The following is a 19,981-nucleotide window of genomic DNA, read 5'->3' as shown; positions in this document are numbered from 1 at the left end:
GATGCAAGACTGGTGGGAGAGGAGCCGCAAGGGCAAGGGGTGCCGAAGAAAATGAACCTGGCCATGCGAGAAAAGATCATGAAGTTCTGTATACTAAATTCAGTGCCGATGCAAAAATGGCTTGAAAGGTACGAAGAAGAGAAAGAGAGACGCAATAGGGAGCGATAGGATTTCAGGCGAAGTTGAACGACTAGAGGCTTACCCTTGCCAGACTACCTCGCTTCTCTACCTGAATTCCCTACAATGGCATGGTTGGACAAGACAGTGAGAGCAGCTCGACAGATCGGAGAACCCATATCTCTAGAAGAGGAAGAGCTGGCTATTGGATGTGACTAGAAGTATCATACATACATGGCACTGTGGTCGCATGGAAAGCATTCTGGGCATCCCACACGAGACGTGGCTGCAGATCAGGGAGGATGAGCGAACAACGGACACGCGGTTCAGGCAGCGTGAGGCCGCGCAGGTACGACAGATGACCAGGGGGACATCTCATCTTGGCAGGGGAGGCTTCAACACCTTTCACTATGAGTTTGTGAGTTTCTAATCCAATCTTAACTATGGCGTTTTTTAAAACGCGATGAATCATGTATTCTTATTACTTTGATTTTTGTATAAACACAGAATCTTGCGATGCATCGAGCTCCGACTTGCCAAGAGGAGTCAGATCTATATCGCAGAGGTATCTCTGAAGTACTGAATGATCTTGAATCTTCAGGAGAGCCTGTAGACTGGGAGGCCTTATAGTCTCGCTGATCGCTTGAGGTGAGACGTTAATATGTGTGAGTTAATTTAATTAAGTAAGTATATGTGAAATAATATCAATACTAATTTTGTGAGTTGTCCTATGTGCAGGTTGCGACGCCTAGTCATTAGTGGACTGGATTTCATATATATGTGTTGAGCCAGCAGAGCCAGCAGACAATCACACCCACATTTTTGCTCACACTCATCATTTTTGTAACCATTGATTGTAATAAATGTCTTTCCGACATTGATTTTGATTGGAGCCATTCATTAAGTAACGGGACTCAATTGAGTTTCCAGCTTGTAATTCCGAAGTAATTTCACTTGCCGATGTAATTAGTTAGAGATGTTCTCACCTCCAAGGCTGAGGTATATAAGCCAAAGTTTTGTAACCTAAAGGAGATTCAATTTTAATCAAAGTGAGTTTTTGAGCGCCGTGATTGTGTCTGAGAGAGAGTGAGAGAGAGAGAGAGTCTTATCTACTTGCTACACGAGCTACGGAGCCGCCATTGGAGAAGCGACACTGCCATTGTGTTAGCAACGGTGAGAGCTATGCACTGATACCAAGAGTGCGCGCTATCGGCTTCTATGTGTGGTAAGTTCCTACAAGCTTCGGTGTGAGTTTTCTTCCAACTCGTGTGTCGGAATAGAGCGTGCAGCATATCTATAGAACCACAACGAGTAGAGCTACACATTGGTACCATCGGGGTCAAGTTTCGATCACCTGTATTTTTCGGCCTGTCTTCATACGCGTTTACCGCACGGAGTGGTTATGGGTTGATTTTGCAGTTCAAGTCTTTAGGGTGTTGTTCTTACCTAGTGCATAGACTTCCCCTTGAGTTTGAGATCAATTCAATGATTCTAGATCCTGTTTCGTATAGCATTCGTTCGTAGTACGGATTTCAGTCACTTGCGTATTTTAGAACTTAGATTTGATTTCCTTAGTAGTGATTGTCATTAGAAGGTCGAGTAGGTGATTTGACACCCACCTAGTTGTTTCCATGCGCCTGCGGGTCAAGCTTCGTCCTCGTCTTACAAATTCTGTTGTTGGTTGAGTTCTCGCTATTTAGCTTCCGCTAGCGGGGTAACCGCCTTAACATTTGGCGCCGCTGCCGGGGACGAGAGCCCTAAGTAGGTGACCTTAGACTAATCCTACGAGGTGAGTCGTATAAAACTACTTTGTATACTTTAGTTAGAAAAGATCTAGGAGTGGTGGACTCGAAGATCTCGAGAGATACTAGGAAGTGGGGTATTCCTGGGTCTTCCGTGTTGATAGTATTTTTAGATTAGCTTAGATTTGTTTGTTGTTTTGTTGGTGTTGAGTAGTTGTTGATAGAAGAAGAATTTGCTAGTCCGTGAGTGACAGTGGATATCTTTAAAGTCACAATTACCAAACCCATTTTATGATTAGGAATAGCTTAGGTAGGACTTCATTTGATCCTGATCTAGAGCTAATAATCATTGGAGTATTTGCTTGATATGGTTGATTGCATGTTAGATAACTAAACCGTCGAGTTAGTAGTGAAACTTGCAATAAACAAAAGTCAGAGAAATTTTCTGTGTATCTGGGAGTTGTTGAGCACTTGAGAAAGCTTTAGGAAGGATTCTGTGCCAAAAAACTGGAAATCTGCAACTTTAGACATCGTACGCGTATGATGTCTAAATGACCAAACAGAGACCAAAACAGAAATTTTGACTTTACCAGAGTGTTCAAAAGGGGGGTTATATCTTAATTTCAACTTAAAACAAGAGCATTAACACTCAAAGAAACCCGAAAAGACAAGTCGGAGTCCAAGAAACGCAAAGAATAGGAAATTTTGGATTCAGATCTTGTTTTTACATTCAAACCTGACAAAAACACTTGAAACTCAATTATAAACATTGGAGAAGGCTTAAAACCAAAAATAGTCAAAATCTGGAACAAAAGACATCATACGCGTATAATATCTTTTGGCACATCCACTGCTTATTTTTGATATCTGACCTGACAAGATTGTTACAAGCATTGTAGGAAGCATAAATATCAAGTTTTGACCCAAATTGATGAAAAAGACATCATACGCGTATGATGTCTTTGACCTAATTTTGGACATATTTTGATACTTTGCTAACACAGATCCATTGTAATAGCTGCCTAGAGGTTATATTTCAAGTTTCATCCCATTTGGATCACAATTGACCCAAAAAACAAGTCAAAAGCGGAAAATTGCCAAGAAAAGCCTAAATTAGCCATAACTTGCTCAAACAGAGTTCAAACTGAATTTTGTGAGTGGAAAGAGCATAAGGGGGCTACTGAGAGTGAGCATAACCAAAATAGTCTAAATCTGTGAAAAAAAGACATCATACGCGTATAATGTCTTTTTCAGCATAACTGCAACAAAATTCTCACTTGATGAAACAGAAGTTGTCCAACTGACAAGATTAAACAATTGACCAAGTATCAATCAGTTTGGATCAATTCTGACCACAAAAACTTGGGGAAAACAAATTGCCGAGACGGAAAAGTTAAAGTCCTTTAGGGGAATTGATGAATTTGAGATCGGGCAGGAACCTCCAGAATAACCAACCAAAACAAGGGGAACCAGCAAGTGTCATATCAACCGAGGGAAGTGTAAACCAAAGTTGGGTGCAACCATTAGAGCCGATCTTTGAAGGAAGTGTCTCTGATACTTCTTCGGAGAGATCTTACGAGATTTTCACCGAACACTTGGAACACTTGAACCTGAACAACAGAAAAAATATGGCAGCAGGATCATCAAACCCTTCCGCCACAATGAAGCTATTGTTCATAAAATATCAGTACGACAATGAGCAAGGTGCCAAGATCTACAAGGATGGAATGGACCGCTATTGTGTAAAGATAGAAGATAGACCTAGTGAGTTCAAGGACTTAGTGCCTGTGAGCTATAGCGAGATAGATATCTAGATGACGAGGGTACCATGTACTTGGTAGTCCTAAACCCTAACATTGTGGACAAGTGGGGATTGATGGGCACCAAAGCCAAAGTAGATGAAGAACTTGAGGAGAAAGCACCAATAATGAACTTCCCTGATGCGAGGTTAAGAAGAGAGAATGAAACTACAAGGATCAACACTGATAACATCTATGTGGGGCTATACAAATATAATAATGGGGAGCAAGATCTCTATTATAGATGTGAAGAACCCTACACCGGAGAGTTGACAGACCAAAAAAGACTTTATGTCTTTACCTACACAGAGGGATCGGAAGTGAAAATTGCCGCTTACGACAAGTATGGCAGGCAATACTCAACAATGGGCAAGAAAGAATTAGAAGGATATACATACTTTGGGGGACCACTACATCAGTATTATGTTACTTCTAGCTCACAAAGACCAGCACCAACAAATGGAGGCAAAACCCAATGACGACAGGAGGACAAAGAACTCAGGCTGCTGACTCTTTCAGTCAACCTCAGTACTCGAAGCCCGGACCAATGGGATCATTACATTCCAGAGAGTCAATGGATACGAATCGAGGTAGTGCAGTTCCAATCCCCACGTATACCACTCCAGGTCCAAGGTTCGAAGCGGAACCATCACATTTACCTCCTAGTAGTAGATTCAGGGCAGGGGAACCGACAAGGGTAACCCATGAAGTCCATGATGCTAGAGAAAGCTTTAGCCGGGACACAGGAGCAATGAGATTGGTAGCAGACCATAGACGTATGAGACCATCTCAAGTAGCGAAGTGTATGCCAAAGAAGTATGGTGGTTCAGGAGATCCGTATGCACATGTGTCACTCTTTAAGCAAGTCTTAAGAGCTGAGCAGATAACAGATTTCCATACACAATACGAGGGATTTGGTCTTACTCTAGAAGGTACGGCATTGACATGGTTTCAACCACTGAACATAGGGGGATTCCATGACATTGACCATTTGCTAAGAGAGTTTGCTGAGGAATTCTCAAAACGAGGGATTAAGCACAATACGGTCTCACAAATATATGCTTTTAAACAGAGAGAACACGAAAAAGTGAAGGAAGCTTCACTTCGCTTCAAACAATACATTGAGAGATGTCCAGTACGTGAACGACCACAAGATGACAGACTATCTGTTCTCTTTATTGAGGGACTGAGGAACGACACTCTCAAGAAGGACTTGCACTTGAAAGCTTGTACAAGTTTCGAGCAAGTAACGAGAGAAGCATTGTACTTAGTGGATAACTGTACGGTTTATGGAGAGGTGTCAGCGGATACAGATTTTGCATCCAGTAGCTCTTCCTCCGTAGCGAGCGAGACTACCACTAAAAAGAATGTTCAAACAACAACCATGCCAAATGTAGAGCAAATGATAGAAGATGCTCTAAAAAGGATGGCACCATACCAAAAACCATTGCCAAAAACACTGAAATGGTGTGCTATTGAACAAAAATGGACAAACCATCCAACAGAGGAGTGCTATTACAACAAAGGGTATGTAAGGGAGCGTCAGTATGCACCTCCTGCTCAATTAGCACCACCTCAAGTACATCCAGTACCTCGATACCCAACGGGAAATGTACCAGGACCTATGGGGATAGAAAGACCGCAACCGGTATTGGGACAACAACCACCTTTACCAGGAGCAAGACCAGTGGCATTAGATATGCACCAACCTTAGAGAATCAGGAAGAACAAGCCTTAGTGCCTGTTCAAGCCTATTATGAAGAATCTGGTGCACACATGTCTCCAACTGTGTATTACCCACCAGAAGAACCCAAACAACCAGAACCATGGGGCATGATTGGGAATGTTGGAAATACCAACAGTTACAAGTGCTTCTGATGAAGAGAGATACAATTTGGACGCAAGAACATTGATGTTCATAGCTCATGGAGGGTTAACAGGACAAAGACCATCCTATCCACAAAGGACGAATCAAATGGGACCAAGACCAGCACTAGGACCCTGTTACAAGTGTGGAGGTGACCATCTGATGAATGTTTGCCCACATACGGAAATCATTAGAATTAACGCTTATTGCACTGAGTGTGGGGTTACTCACTTCATTGAGGATTGTTCAAAGAATCCAAACAAAGTGCAAAAGACGACATTGAATATGCTAGAAACTATTCCTACCAGCAGTGGGTCTGAAAATGAAACTCTGATACCAACGCAAGTTGTTACTAGAGCTCAAGCTAAGAAAACCACTAGAGAACCTGAGAATGGAAAGTTAGCGACTGAAATGGTTAGTCCAAGGACCGCGGAGTCAGAAAAACACATGGAAAGCTAGAAAAGCACGCATGAAGTTGAGAAAAGAACGTGAAGACGCTATTCTAGCTGAGGAACTAAAGCGAACTAAAGATAGATTAGAAAAACTTGAGAGTCAAAACGGGAAACGAGAGATGAGCCCGGAAAGAACGAAACAAAAGAGTATCAAAGAAACAACGAGCTTAAGCTCAGGGGGATCAGTGCTAGTCGACAAAGTACACGAACCATTGGACGCACTGATGAGAGCTTACGAAGCTAGGTTAAAGAACAACCAAACACAAGAACAGAGGTGGATGACATACCCAAACGCGGAATTGGAAAAGCAGAGACTTGAAATGTGCCAGAGAATGATCGAGACTGCACAAGCCTTATTAGAACCACCAAAAGAAACAATGAATTGTGGAACGGAAAACCCAATTCAGCAAGAGACTATTGTTTCACGGGTAGCTGAAAAGACTCCCAGTGCACAAAAGCCTGAAAATACACACAAGGATGACCGCATAGTGTTGAACACAACCGATCAGGAGATAGAGAGTTTTCATCCAGTCATACAGAGGTCTTACGGAAGAGATGATGATTACAATGAATTTTGGAAACAAGTGAGAGAGGCAAACTTTGCAAACGAGCTAAGTTGCCAAGCTAATCAGACAAATTGGGAAAAGGACATCAGGAATCCTCCCATAGTGGAATTTGAGGCAGGATCTCAAGTGGACTTGGATCTGCAATCTTACTGGGGAGATGGGGGCTCTGTTAGAACAATGGAGAGCAAACCTCATTCACTGAACACCTTACCTTCATACTTAGGAGAGTATGAAGCAAAATCCGAGATTAGAGCACTTCCCTCACGAAGAATTTCATCAGAAAAAGTCATGGACTCGCAAGGATTGATAGAGATCTTGTCAACACCAGTGACATGCACTATCTCTCTAGCTGTTGCTATTGTCGATTTTGGCAAGGAGAATAACTATGATATCATACTGGGAAGACCATTCATGAGACAGTTGAAAATGGTCCAGGATTGGGGCTACGATCACATATACCTGAGAAATATGGAAACCACTACACATGTGAACCTGAAAGACCATAGCCACAAAGATGTGAACCGAACACCGGTGGAGGAGTTTGATTCAGCTACTTTGGCGGGATCCGAATTTCCAGCTTGGTTAGGTAAACCCAAGGAGTTATGGATGTGTGGAGCTTCGCAATGTGGAAGTCTGAAACGAGAAGAATGTGTTTTAGAAAGGGCTATCGAAGACGAAGCTTATATAGGAGAACCCTTTCCAGAGGACACGCTTGAACCATTAGAATGGACACATATTCTAGCAACCCTAGATGTTTGTGCAATTCCGGATGGTCCCACAACAAAATTTTGCGATAAGGACGGGTACGACGTGGTTCCGTACTTCATGTTGAGAATTGTACTCGAAAAAGAAACTGAAAAGAACGATACACTGGAAAAGGAAGATGAAGAGGAGGTATTTCACGACATTCCTGATCATCCTGAGTGGGGAAATGAAGCAGACAACGAGTCAACGGACAATTCAAGCGGAAACGAAGAAACTATAACGGATGTCCGATTTTATGATTTTCCGAACCAAACTAAACAACGCCAGAAACGCTATAGAGCAAAGAGAAAAACAAAGTGGGTTAGAACCAATCCGATGCCTAGAATAAGAGGAAAAAATCAATTCCTAATGCTAGTAAAGGCGGAAGATTGTGTTAAGGACAAGGTTTCTGGAAGAATGAGAGGCAATGATCAAAAGAGCTTACGAAAAGACAAAAAAGGCTCAAGAAATCAAGTTCAAAGGAATGGAACGAAAACTGAAACAGAAAAATCAGAAAAGAACAAGCGCAACAGAGAACACACGGAGTCCAAGCTAGAACGTAGAAACAAGTACAGAGAGCTCAAGAAAACTCTGAAAGAAGTTTGGACGACAAAATTGAGAGTGGAGAGGACGAAAACGCCAAAATCAAGGAAAACATGGATGTTCCCTCTCACTATAGGAAATTCACAATAGAGGATAGGAAGGTGGTATTAACCCAACCTATTCGAGAGAGAAAGGAGAACGAATCTTATGACGGACCGGAGGATGCAAAAAAAGTTGATTTAGCAGCTCCAGGTGAGCCACCTAGACCGGTGTACATAGCCACAGATTTGTCTCCAGGCGAGGAAGAGAGACTTTTGAGTCTTCTCAGAGAGTATAGGGATGTGTTTGCATGGTCTTATAAGGACTTAAAGGGAGTTGACCCATCGATATGCCAACACACAATCCCACTGAAACAAGACGCAAAGCCTAGCAGACAGAGACCATACACATATAATGATACTTTTGCTAAGCGAATCAAAGAAGAGATAGATAAGCTAATGGAAGCTGAATTCATATACGAGATTGAACACACCGATTGGGTATCTCCAATTGTGGTGGTACCCAAGAAGAACGGAAAACTCCGAGTGTGTGTCAACTTAAAGAAAGTGAATGCTGCAACAATCAGGGACAATTATCCCTTGCCGATAACTGATCATGTTCTAGAGCGTGTATCAGGGAAAACAGCATACTCTTTCTTGATGGTTTTTCAGGATATAACCAGCTAGCCATAGCACTGGAAGATCAACATAAAACAGCTTTTGCAACGGAGTGGGGAATTTATGCTTATCGGGTTATGCCTTTTGGTCTAACCAATGCTCCCGCAACCTTCCAGAGGCTGATGACGCATGCTTTCAAAGAATACTTAAGGTTGTTTCTAGAAATATACATGGATGACTTATGTGTACATTCTCTTCTGAGAGATGAGCATCTAGAACACCTAAGAAAAGTATTTGAGAAATGTAGGACATATCGCATTTGTCTCAATCCTGAGAAATGTGTGTTTATGGTCCGACAGGGCAGAATTCTGGGACATATTGTCTCACAAAACGGAATATCCACGGATTTAGAGAAGATAAAAGTTATAGTGGATATGCCTAGACCAACCAATGCGAAACAAGTACAGAGCTTTATGGGACATTGCGGATATTATAGACGATTCATTTACATGTACGCTATAATAGGCCAACCACTTTACAGGCTAATAGTGAACTTTGAATGGACAGAGGAGTGTGAGGAATCGTTCAAGAAATTGAAAGAGGCACTCATTACTGCTCCAGTTTGAAATCACCAGATTGGGAGAAGATATTCCATGTGCATATAGATGCTTCGGCATATGCAATAGGATGCATTCTGGCTCAGCCAGAAGAAGGAAACATGGATTTTCCTATCTGTTACGCCAGTCGACAGCTCAACAATGCAGAGAAGAATTACACCACAACAGAGCGAGAAGGATTAGGAATGATATATGCTGTGAGAAATTTCGGCATTATCTTCTAGCCAACAAGTTTGTGTTTTTTACGGATCACCAAGCCTTGCTCTACCTAGTGAATAAACCATGCAATACCGGGAGAATAGTGAGATGGTTCATTATCTTACTGGAATTCGACTTCACGGTAGTAGTAAAGAAAGGAAAAACACATCTTAGAGCTGATCATCTTTCGCGATTGACGAATGGAGAAGACCCTATAGGAGTAGATGACGACATGCCAGACGCGTACTTGTTCAACATAGAAATGATACCGAAGTGGTCTCAAAATGTCGTTAACCTATTAACCTATGGAGGAGAGTTCGATAGAAGAGAATACAACCTGAAACATATTGCTATTCAGCAATCCAAGAATCTTCAATTGGTTGCAGGAAGGTTGTATCAATTGGGAAATGATCATGTTTTACGACTATGCATCAATCCTGAGGAATATAATATATATCTGCGCGAAGCACATGTTCAGGAATGTGCATTTCATTGTTCAAGAAGGAACACATATAGGAATTTGTTACAATTGGGAGTCTATTGGCCAGGAATGAAAGAAAGCGTACATGAATATGTCACTGTATGTATTGTATGTTCATCAAAACCGCCAGCAGAGTATTCGACATTATATCAGATAATGATCGCTCCAGAATGGAGTCAGTATATTGTTGAATATCTCACAAATAGAACTTTCCCAGAAGGAACGTCAAAAGCTCGTCAGAAATCTGTAGAGACAGAAGCTAGAGATTACGCTTTAATAGGAGATCAACTCTATAAGAGAGGTAAAGACAACCAGCTTAGGATTTGCGCATCAGAGTCTGAGTATGTGATAATCCTGGAGCAAGCTCATGGAGGAGTAGGTGGAGGCCATTTCTCAGGTGATAAGACAGCAAAACTTGTCTTAGCCGCAGGAATATGGTGGCCAACATTACATATGGACGCTGAGGAATACGTTAAACGGTGTGATGACTGTCAGCGGACCAAAGTACCACTTAAAAGAGATGATATGCCGCTTAGACCAATGATGGGGGCAAGAGCTTTTGCAAAATGGGGGATTGATTATGTCGGACCCATTTCACCTCCTGCATATAAGACTCATGCACAATACATCATTGTGGCTACAGACTATCTAACAAAGTGGGTCGAAGCAAAGGCAACTCAAAAAGCAGATGCCAGGACCACGGCACAATTTCTGTATGAATACGTCTTTGTACGATATGGATTGCCAATAGAAATTGTGAGTGATTGAGGCACACATTTTATAAATGAAGTGATAAAGATCCTTCTAGATGAATTCATGGTAATCCATAGGAAATCAGCCCCGTATCATCCACAAGCAAACGGACAAGCTGAAGCAACAAACAAAACCATATGCACGGTCCTTACGAAGATTGTATCTGAGTCGAGAACTGACTGGGACCAGAAGTTGCATTCAATATTATGGGCATATAGGGTAGCATATAAAACATCAATAGGAACGACCCCATATAACATGGTTTTTGGGCTAAATGCTATCTTACCAATAGAATTCTTGATTTCAACCTTAAGGGTGGCTAAGGATCTAGAGTGGACAGGGCACGAGCTTTCTGATAGAATAGATGACCTGGAAAAGCTAGATGAGCTTCGCCTAAAAGCAATAGCTTCTATCTACGCTCAAAAAAGGCGACAAAAGGAATTTTTTGATAAGCATGTGCGGACTAAAGAGTTTAAGGTTGGGGACTATGTCCTCGGTTACACTCTGAAAGCGCAAGCCGAGGCGAAGGAAAGAATGGAGAAAAGAAGACTACTGCGTCAGAAACAGCGCAATGAAGGAGCAATACGAATAAACGCAGTCAGTATAACAGAAATGGATAATGACAAAGAAGAACCCATCATTGAATGCAAAGTAGGAACCAACCAAATCAAAGCCAGAGCACTATTGGATTCAGGAGCTCAAGCTAACCTACTTTCACTCAGTTTGTATAGACAATTGACAAATGACACTAAACTACAAACTGCCAAGCAAGAGTTAAAGAGTTACTCTGAGAATTCAATCAAAACTGTCGGATGCACAATTTTACATATACAGATTAACCAATATGTGTATCCTCATATGTTTTACGTGGTTGAAGACCAAGCTACACAACATCCATTATTGCTAGGACAACCATGGCAGAAACAATACAATGCAATGATTGACTGGAGTTCTATGCAGTGCTTGACTGGAGTTCTAAATCAGTGCTTATCAAATACGAAGGTGAAAGTCAATCAGTTAAGTTCACCAAAGGAGCAGAGCCAACTCCAAAGGACGAATCCAAAGACAAAGGTAAACAACAACCCGAGAAAAAGAAGAAGCAATGGCGACCAAAAGTTTCTTTACAATCGGATTACTCTTCGACGAGGAATTCTCAACAGTGGATAAGGAAGACAAGCAATAATATAACAGCTCAACCTTGGGAAAAAACAGAGTCAAAGTTGGTATGGAGACCAAAAAAGGTTGTGCCAGAGAACACAAAGGTGGAAAACAGAGTCTTCAATACCAGACAACAGAGTGATTCCAGACAATCAAGGACAGTGAAACAGATCTGGATTCCAAAGAAGTTCATGACGGCACAAAGCTATAGCAAGCAAATTTGGATCCCAAAGATTTGTAAACAGGAACTCCCTTCAGTACAATCAACGGAAACTCCTAGGTATTTCAAGGCGAGGAAATCACCACAAAGGACAAAGCAGGTTTGGGTCGCAAAGAGTTTGTGGCAAGCACAAGCGAAGCGGAAGCAGATTTGGATTGTGCAAAAGAACAACAAGGTAAAGATGAATCCATCTACTGATTCTACTACCGAAGTATCACCAACCCAAAACCCGACCATCAATCCTTCAATCAAACAAAGAGCAGCTTTATTGGAAAGGCTGTTGTATCATCGCTCTGCAATTGCATTGGGAACTTATGACCAAAACAACTACAATGCTTCGCCCACAGACACTTCATAGTCGTCCGGGAGGACTCAGACTAGGAAGGGGGGAGGTATACAGGTATACAGGAGTTACAAAGCAGCTACAAGCGCCAAAAACAAAGAAAAAACAAAAATTATATTACAAGGACAGTGTCTTACATGATTTTGCAATTTTTATGTTTGATTGCGGATATTGATAATATTTATGCCCTTATATACCTTGTTTTGCAACAAGAAGAGATCAAATGATGAATTTGGGTCTCTAGCCGTGTAAATATCACTAAATAAGAGTGTTTTTGGAGCAAAAAGTGAAAAAAAGTGGTAATCCAAGACCAGAAATCACAAATAAGTGTATATTCATATACACAGGGTTACCAGCTATTTATCGTGTATGTTTGGAATTTTTTGGCTTCAATTTGCTATTTTCCTTTATTTTTTATGATTTTCTTGATAAAAGTAAAAGAAAAATAAAAAAAGCAGGTGAAATGAGATCGAAAAAAAGAAAAGAATAGACGGTGATGGTCCTAATGACAAGGGCAACCCATGGTAAAAATTGGGTACAATTCTGAAAAAGTTACGGAAAGCCCGAAATGACAGAATTTTGGCAAAGTGGACAGATTTCTCAGAAAGGAGTTCAAATTGAGAAATTTCAAATCCTAAAGTGCATTTCACGACGAGATAGGAGCACATGTCAAATTTGGTAACAAGTGATCCGGGAAGTCCGAAGTTAAGTATTTTTCACTTCACTTTCAAGCTCATTTCCACTATTACCTTCTTGGAGAGAGCAAAGAGCACACAGGAGCATCCGACCTTCTACCGCCTTCTACGACTGCTACGAGAGCTCAGAGGACACCAGACATGAGAGGTAGACTCGTTGCCATAAGCTTTTGATGCTTATCGTTAACTTTTGTCGCGAAAACTGACCAAAACCAAGAAACAAGAGCAGACGGGGAATGGGGAGGAACGCTAGGTAGGGGAACAAAGGCCTAGCCAAACCTTGCAAGAACTTAGAGGTGGGTTACCCTAACATAGAAGATGGGTTTCTAACACTCAAAGCTCGAGAAAGAACGACTTGAAAAACCCTAGGTCAACAGAGCCTGTAAGAGGCAAACAAAAAAAAGTTGTCGAAACGACACAAAACTTCTCAGGAAGCTTAACAACATCGAGGGCAATGCAACCATGGAGTATCTCCGGGTTTGGATCACCAAAAGTAGGTCGGAACAACCGATTCGGCTGCGGACACACAAAGCGTCATTTTGGCATAACGGCTAAAATTGACGACGAAATGACATGAAACTTCACAAGCAGCTTCAAATATACATGGATGACTTATGTTGGCAAGCAAAACCCAAAAGAAAGCTGATTCACTTACCGATGGTGAAAAAGACGCTTTCGGGCAACCAAATGGAGAAAGATGGAGAACGGGGAGCCAAAGTCAAGCTCAACCAAATAGGTGGCTTCACAACATATCCAATGAGCTGGAAATGCAACTCTCGAGAAGAAAAGTTGAAGAAATTCAACTCCAAGGCAAAAAGACGACTTCGGAGACTGAAATGCCTATAAGGGGGCTTTTTAGCTAAACTAATGACTTTTTAAGTTGAAAACTAGTAAGCAGAGCTTAGGGCACTAGCACAAAGCATTCTTTGCACAAAAAGACCAACATTTCAAGAAAAGACATCATACGCGTATGATGTCTCACAGCATGATTTTCACATCCATTTCAACATTTGAGTGCATAGCCTCATTCCACATGTTAATCACATCCTATGAACCAAGTATCATGAGAATTGGAGTTAGAAAACCCAAGGAAAACCAAAAAGACGCAAAGTAGGCCATAAAATTGATTTTTGGTCCTAATTTTGTCAAAATAACTCCAAACTCATTGAAACTTTGTAGGATTGTTGATTAACACATCTATAAGCTATCTGGAACCAAAAAGCACCATTTTGACACAAAAGATATCATACGCGTATGATGTCTATTTGCACTTACAGAGCCAAAACTGCTCATTTGACATCATACATCCATTATATATATCTAATACATGCTACATATGAAATTTGGAACCATTTGGTCAAGTGGATCACCCCATTAGCCCAATTGAGGGAAAATCCTTCATCCAAAGCCTATTTTAGCCCAAATCCAACATACTCAAGTCCAAACCAAGATTTGAGTAGAGACAGTCCTTCATTAGTACATGGGGAGTCCACAGAATCAATCCCATGAAAAATTGATGAAAAAGACATCATACGCGTATGATGTCTCCAGAGCCATTTTTAGCCCAAAATCTATCCAAAATTCATAAATCCACTGAATAAGCCTATCTAAAGCCATATCCAAGCTTATAGAGAAATTTGGTCCAAAAATACACTAAAAGACATCATACGCGTATGATGTCTCACTATGTGATTTTGGCACCTCAGGGCTTCAACCACCAAACAGAAGTGATCTACATGCCATTTGAAGGTGAATCACCAAGTTTTATCCAATTTGGATCATAAAATCCAATTCCCTCTCAAAATTTTGCCAAGAGCCTGATCTGGACTAAACTGGCCAAAACTTGACCAAATGGGATCCAAACTCAAATCCAAGCATATGATACTCATGTATACACTATCAACTACAAGCACAACCAATATGAAGTCATTTTGACACAAAAGACATCATACACGTATGATGTCTCCAGCATGATTCTGAGCCCAATTTGCATATTTTTTCACCTACCCTGCATCCTTAGGCCCTGAATAGCTCATGTTTCAATTTTCAAGTCATTTGGATAGTTAAAAGCTTCATTTCGGCTTTCAGTACTAAAAAGACGCTAAATTCTGAAATTGGAGTTACAGGATCCATGGATTCCGCCAAGTAATCGGCAACGAAGAGAAAAAGACCGACAATCAAAGATGCTCTTGCAGAAGCGGAACCCTTTGACATTCCAGCAGAAACCCTCAAGCCAACCAAAACTTGGGTGGAGGAAGCAGTATTGGAGAAAGAGGGAATAAAGATCTACCAGGGGACTTTCAGAGATCCTCAAGGGCAAGCGGTGGATATACCGATGATCCCACGAGAATTGGTGGATTATAGCAGGTCAGAGAACATCAGCAGGTACCTGGAAAGGGCAGACTTGCACAGATTCTTCACCTCGAGACCATCAGGTGTAGATACAAGAAGAGTGTATGAGTTGGCAACCTCCATTCAGAAGGATGGGAAAGCCACATTGACAGCAATAGATGGAGAGAAAGTAGAGGTACAGATCACTCCACAGCTCATTGCGGATGCATTGAAGCTGAACAACAAAGGGAGCTCTGTCAGGGAAATAAGGGAGGCTATAGAGGTTTATGGGTCCAAGAAACAAAATGCAACTTATGGAGATATGGCAGACCAAAGAGCGGCAACCCTTTGCCGACTGTACAACCAATTTCTCCATATTTGCAGTAAAAGACCGCAAAAGTATACGACACCGCCCCATGCCATTGCAACTACCATCACATGGGCATTGAAGAGCAATATGCCAAAAGAGGTGAATTATGCTCAACACATCCACGAGCAAGTAATTGCCATGCACAACGAGAAGCCAAAGTATATAGGAGGAGCTGAAGTTCTGACAAGAATAGCTTATGAAGCTATTGGAGCCAGAGATCAATGGCCAAAGGTTCCCTCCCAGAATGAGTGGCTTAGAGAAGCCGATGAGGAGGAAGAACCGCCTGAAGTATCCAAGAGGGCGTCCACAAGAGCACGCAGGAAACTAGAAATAGTTTCAGAACCTGAAGAGAATGTGGATGAGCCGATTATGAAGAAAGCAAAGAAGAAGGTTGCTCCCAAGCAAACCAAAAGTCAGAAAGCGGCAAGAATGGAAAGACTGGTGGAGCAGTTTAGAGCGGAAAGAGCTCTAAAGGGGGACTTTGAAGAAAAGTGGGTTCCAGACCCCACTAAAGTCGGAACTAGCTCAGCCAGGCCACATGTTGATCAATATGATCAATATATTAGAGCTTATGAGGAGTCAGAGGCTATACTGGAGCAGCAACCTGTCGAGCCATACACTGAAGAGGAAGTACAGCTTTTAAAAGCTGAGCTGAAAAAGGACGACAAGGGGAAGAAGAAAGTAGATGAGTCTACTGAACCTCAAGAGAAAGACGGGCAAGCAAACAAAGGGAAAGCCAAGATGACTGAGGACAATCAGCCCTCCTTTACTGATGTACCCAGCCCGAAGAAGACGGAAATCATTGTGGAAGAGACCACAGTAGAGATGGACACGGCTGGTATGGAAAAGCCGGAGGCCGGGACCAAGGAAAAGGAGATAGATCCAATTTAGCAAAAGAAAAACGATTATGAGGATCTGGTAACGATAGGGTACACTGAAGAAGAGGCCCTTGAGGCGGTTTATGGGATCACCCTACAAAAACGAGATGATCGGAGAGGGACAGAGGAAAATACAAAGAGTACAAAAGAAAGTGATGAAAAACTGGACGAGCAGAACGTACTAGAAGAGCCGAAGCCAGTGGAGGTGGTGGCCAAAAAAGCTTTAGAGTTGACAGATGAAGATGAAAAAGACATGCACATGGTGCATGAACTGCTCAACAAGATCAAAGAAAGATCCAAGGCAAAGGAAGTGGAGATTGAGACAGCCAAACAAAGGGAAGCCGAGTTGCAGAGGAAATTAGAGGATGCTATGATTGAATCTGAAAGTCATAAAGCATCACTCTACGACGCGGAAAACGAGAGAGACGGCTTGATACTCCAGCTAGCCGAGGCTTCAAGAGAAGTAATAAATGCACAGGAAGCAAGGGAGCGGATGGAAGACGACTTGGAGGCGGCTAAAGATGAGCTCATTGAGCTGAGGGAAAGAGTCGAGCTCCAAGAAAGAACAATCACTAGACTCAGGACTACTCCTAGAGCTAGCAGAGCAGGAACCGATTAAGAGGGAGCTCTTGTACCAGCTCTGGAAGACCAGGTCCGAAGCTTACAAAGAGAGCTAAGATTAGAGCAAGTGCAAAGGTTGCACATTGCGGAGGGATCATTGGCAGCAGAGGAGAGGCTCACTTTAGAAAATCAAACACTAAGAACAGAGAATGAGACCCTCCGCAAACAGCTCCAAGATCTACAAGAGCAACAAAGAAGAGAGACAGAGACACCACAAGAAGAATCAGGTGGAGCAGCCATAGAGCTACTAGAAACTGGAGAGGCAACCACAATTGAAGATCCAGCCCCAGTTCAAGAGGTGACCTCAACTTCAGGAATCTCTGAAGAAGAAGAACAAAGGCTCCATGACCAAATAGAAAAGTCAACAGAGGAGAGTGCCAAGGCGGAAATGGAATGGGAGAGGAGACTCCTAATTTCCATTAGACTTCAGGGACTAAACACAAAAGTGCTCCATGAAGAGTGGATGCAACCCAGCCTACCTTTCCCTTTGATGAAGTTTGAAGTGATAAAAACAAAAAAGAGAATAGAGGAGGAGCAGTATGTCGCTCTTTACGAAGGCGACATCACAAAGGAGGAACATTCAAAGAAGATAGTAGATTCACAACCTAGATGGAGGAAAGGTTGGCTGAACAAATACCCAGCCTACCTCATCTACTTGGTGGAGGTACCAAAGGAGATTCGGGAGAATGCAACCTTCTGCCCTGTGCCAAGAGTCAGAAACTGGAAAGAGCATGGCAAGATTGCAGAAAAGAAGCCAAATTGGCTTAATTATCCCAGGATGCCAAGACCAAAGGCAGGAGAGAGAATAGGTAAAACCTACATGGTGAAAACCCTAACGGGCACCATCAAGCTCTTTATTGGCTCTCCTAACCTTTCGTGTCAGATGCTCAAGAAAATCTGCAGGACTCTCTTAGCTTGCATTGAAGTGTTCGAGCCAGATAAAGCCACGACCTCGAGTCTACTATCGACGGCCGACACAGTGACTGATATGATATATGATCTTTCATTGCAGCCTTCTCCAAAAGTGTTGCACCTCCTATACCAGAGGATTATGTTTTTGCCTAGCTTCCACATGCAAACATTCGAAGAATCTTTCTACACCGGCTTTTTCACCCACGAAAGCAAAATATTCGGCCCAACCTTGACCATCGGCAACCTACGATACGAATCACATTTGCAGATGCTCAAGACGACAGGAATTTATTGACCAAGCATAAAAGTCATGTCAGGGACGACATGAACGCGGAGGGGGGGAGTGTTCAGCCAGCAGAGAATCACACCCACATTTTTGCTCACACTCATCATTTTTGTAACCATTGATTGTAATAAATGTCTTTCCGACATTGATTTTGATTGGAGCCATTCATTAAGTAACGGGACTCAATTGAGTTTCCAGCTTGTAATTTCGAAGTAATTTCACTTGCCGATGTAATTAGTTAGAGATGTTCTCACCTCCAAGGCTGAGGTATATAAGCCAAAGTTTTGTAACCTAAAGGAGATTCAGTTTTAATCAAAGTGAGTTTTTGAGCGCCGTGACTTTGTCTGAGAGAGAGTGAGAGAGAGAGAGTCTTATCTACTTGCTACGCGAGCTACGGAGCCGCCATTGGAGAAGCGACACCGCCATTGTGTTAGCAACGGTGAGAGCTACGCACTGATACCAAGAGTGCGCGCTATCGGCTTCTATGTGTGGTAAGTTCCTACGAGCTTCGGTGTGAGTTTTCTTCCAACTCGTGTGTCGGAATAGAGCGTGCAGCATATCTATAGAACCACAACGAGTAGAGCTACACATTGGTACCATTGGGGTCAAGTTTCGATCACCAATATTTTTCGGCCTGTCTTCATACGCGTTTACCGCACGGAGTGGTTATGGGTTGATTTTGCAGTTCAAGTCTTTAGGGTGTTGTTCTTACCTAGTGCATAGACTTTCCCTTGAGTTTGAGATCGATTCAATGATTCTAGATCCTGTTTCGTATAGCATTCGTTCGTAGTACGGATTTCAGTCACTTGCGTATTTTAGAACTTAGATTTGATTTCCTTAGTAGTGATTGTCATTAGAAGGTCGAGTAGGTGATTTGACACCCACCTAGTTGTTTCCATGCGCCTGCGGGTCAAGCTTCGTCCTCGTCTGACAAATTCTGTTGTTGGTTGAGTTCTCGCTATTTAGCTTCCGCTAGCGGCGTAACCGCCTTAACAATATGCTTTGTGAGACACAGACATGCTTCTGTGTCTCTTTTTTGTACAGACAGTTATTGTTCAGACAGTTATTGTTTCCCTTATGGTTATGATTATTGTCATTGTCATTGTATAGACATGGTTATTTCTCCTATTCTTGTATAGACATAGTTATGGTTCAGGTTTTGTTAATGGTTATGTTTAACTTTCTGGTTATGCTTATGGTTATTGTTAATTTTGTTTATGGTTATGGTTATCTGCATTATGGTTATGCTTTTAAGTTATGGTTATGGTTCGTTATGGTTATGCTTTTAAGTTATGGTTATGGTTCGTTATGATTATGCTTTTCAGTTGGTACGGTACTTGTCTTTCATTGGCCTTAAATCTCATGTGAGATCCTACATGGATAGCATGTAGGAGGCGTATACATGATATGGTTTTTTTTTAAAGTTTATGTAAAAACAAAGGAAACCCTGTTGAAATTTTTGCACGCGGGAGCATGGTTGATTTTGGTGCTGCTCGCTTTCTTGGGCAAAGGGCAGGAAGTCTGGCTGTGGTTGTGTCCATCTTTTAACTAGGCACAGGCCAGGCTACCTGCCCTCTGCCCAAGAATTTTTTTTTCTGTTATGGTCATCGCTATCTGCGTCTATATCTGCGT

Source organism: Adiantum capillus-veneris, chromosome 8 (genome assembly GCF_014529385.1).
Source record: "Adiantum capillus-veneris isolate H3 chromosome 8, ASM1452938v2, whole genome shotgun sequence".
Lineage (NCBI taxonomy): Eukaryota > Viridiplantae > Streptophyta > Polypodiopsida > Polypodiales > Pteridaceae > Adiantum > Adiantum capillus-veneris.
This window is presented reverse-complemented; position numbering follows the sequence as displayed.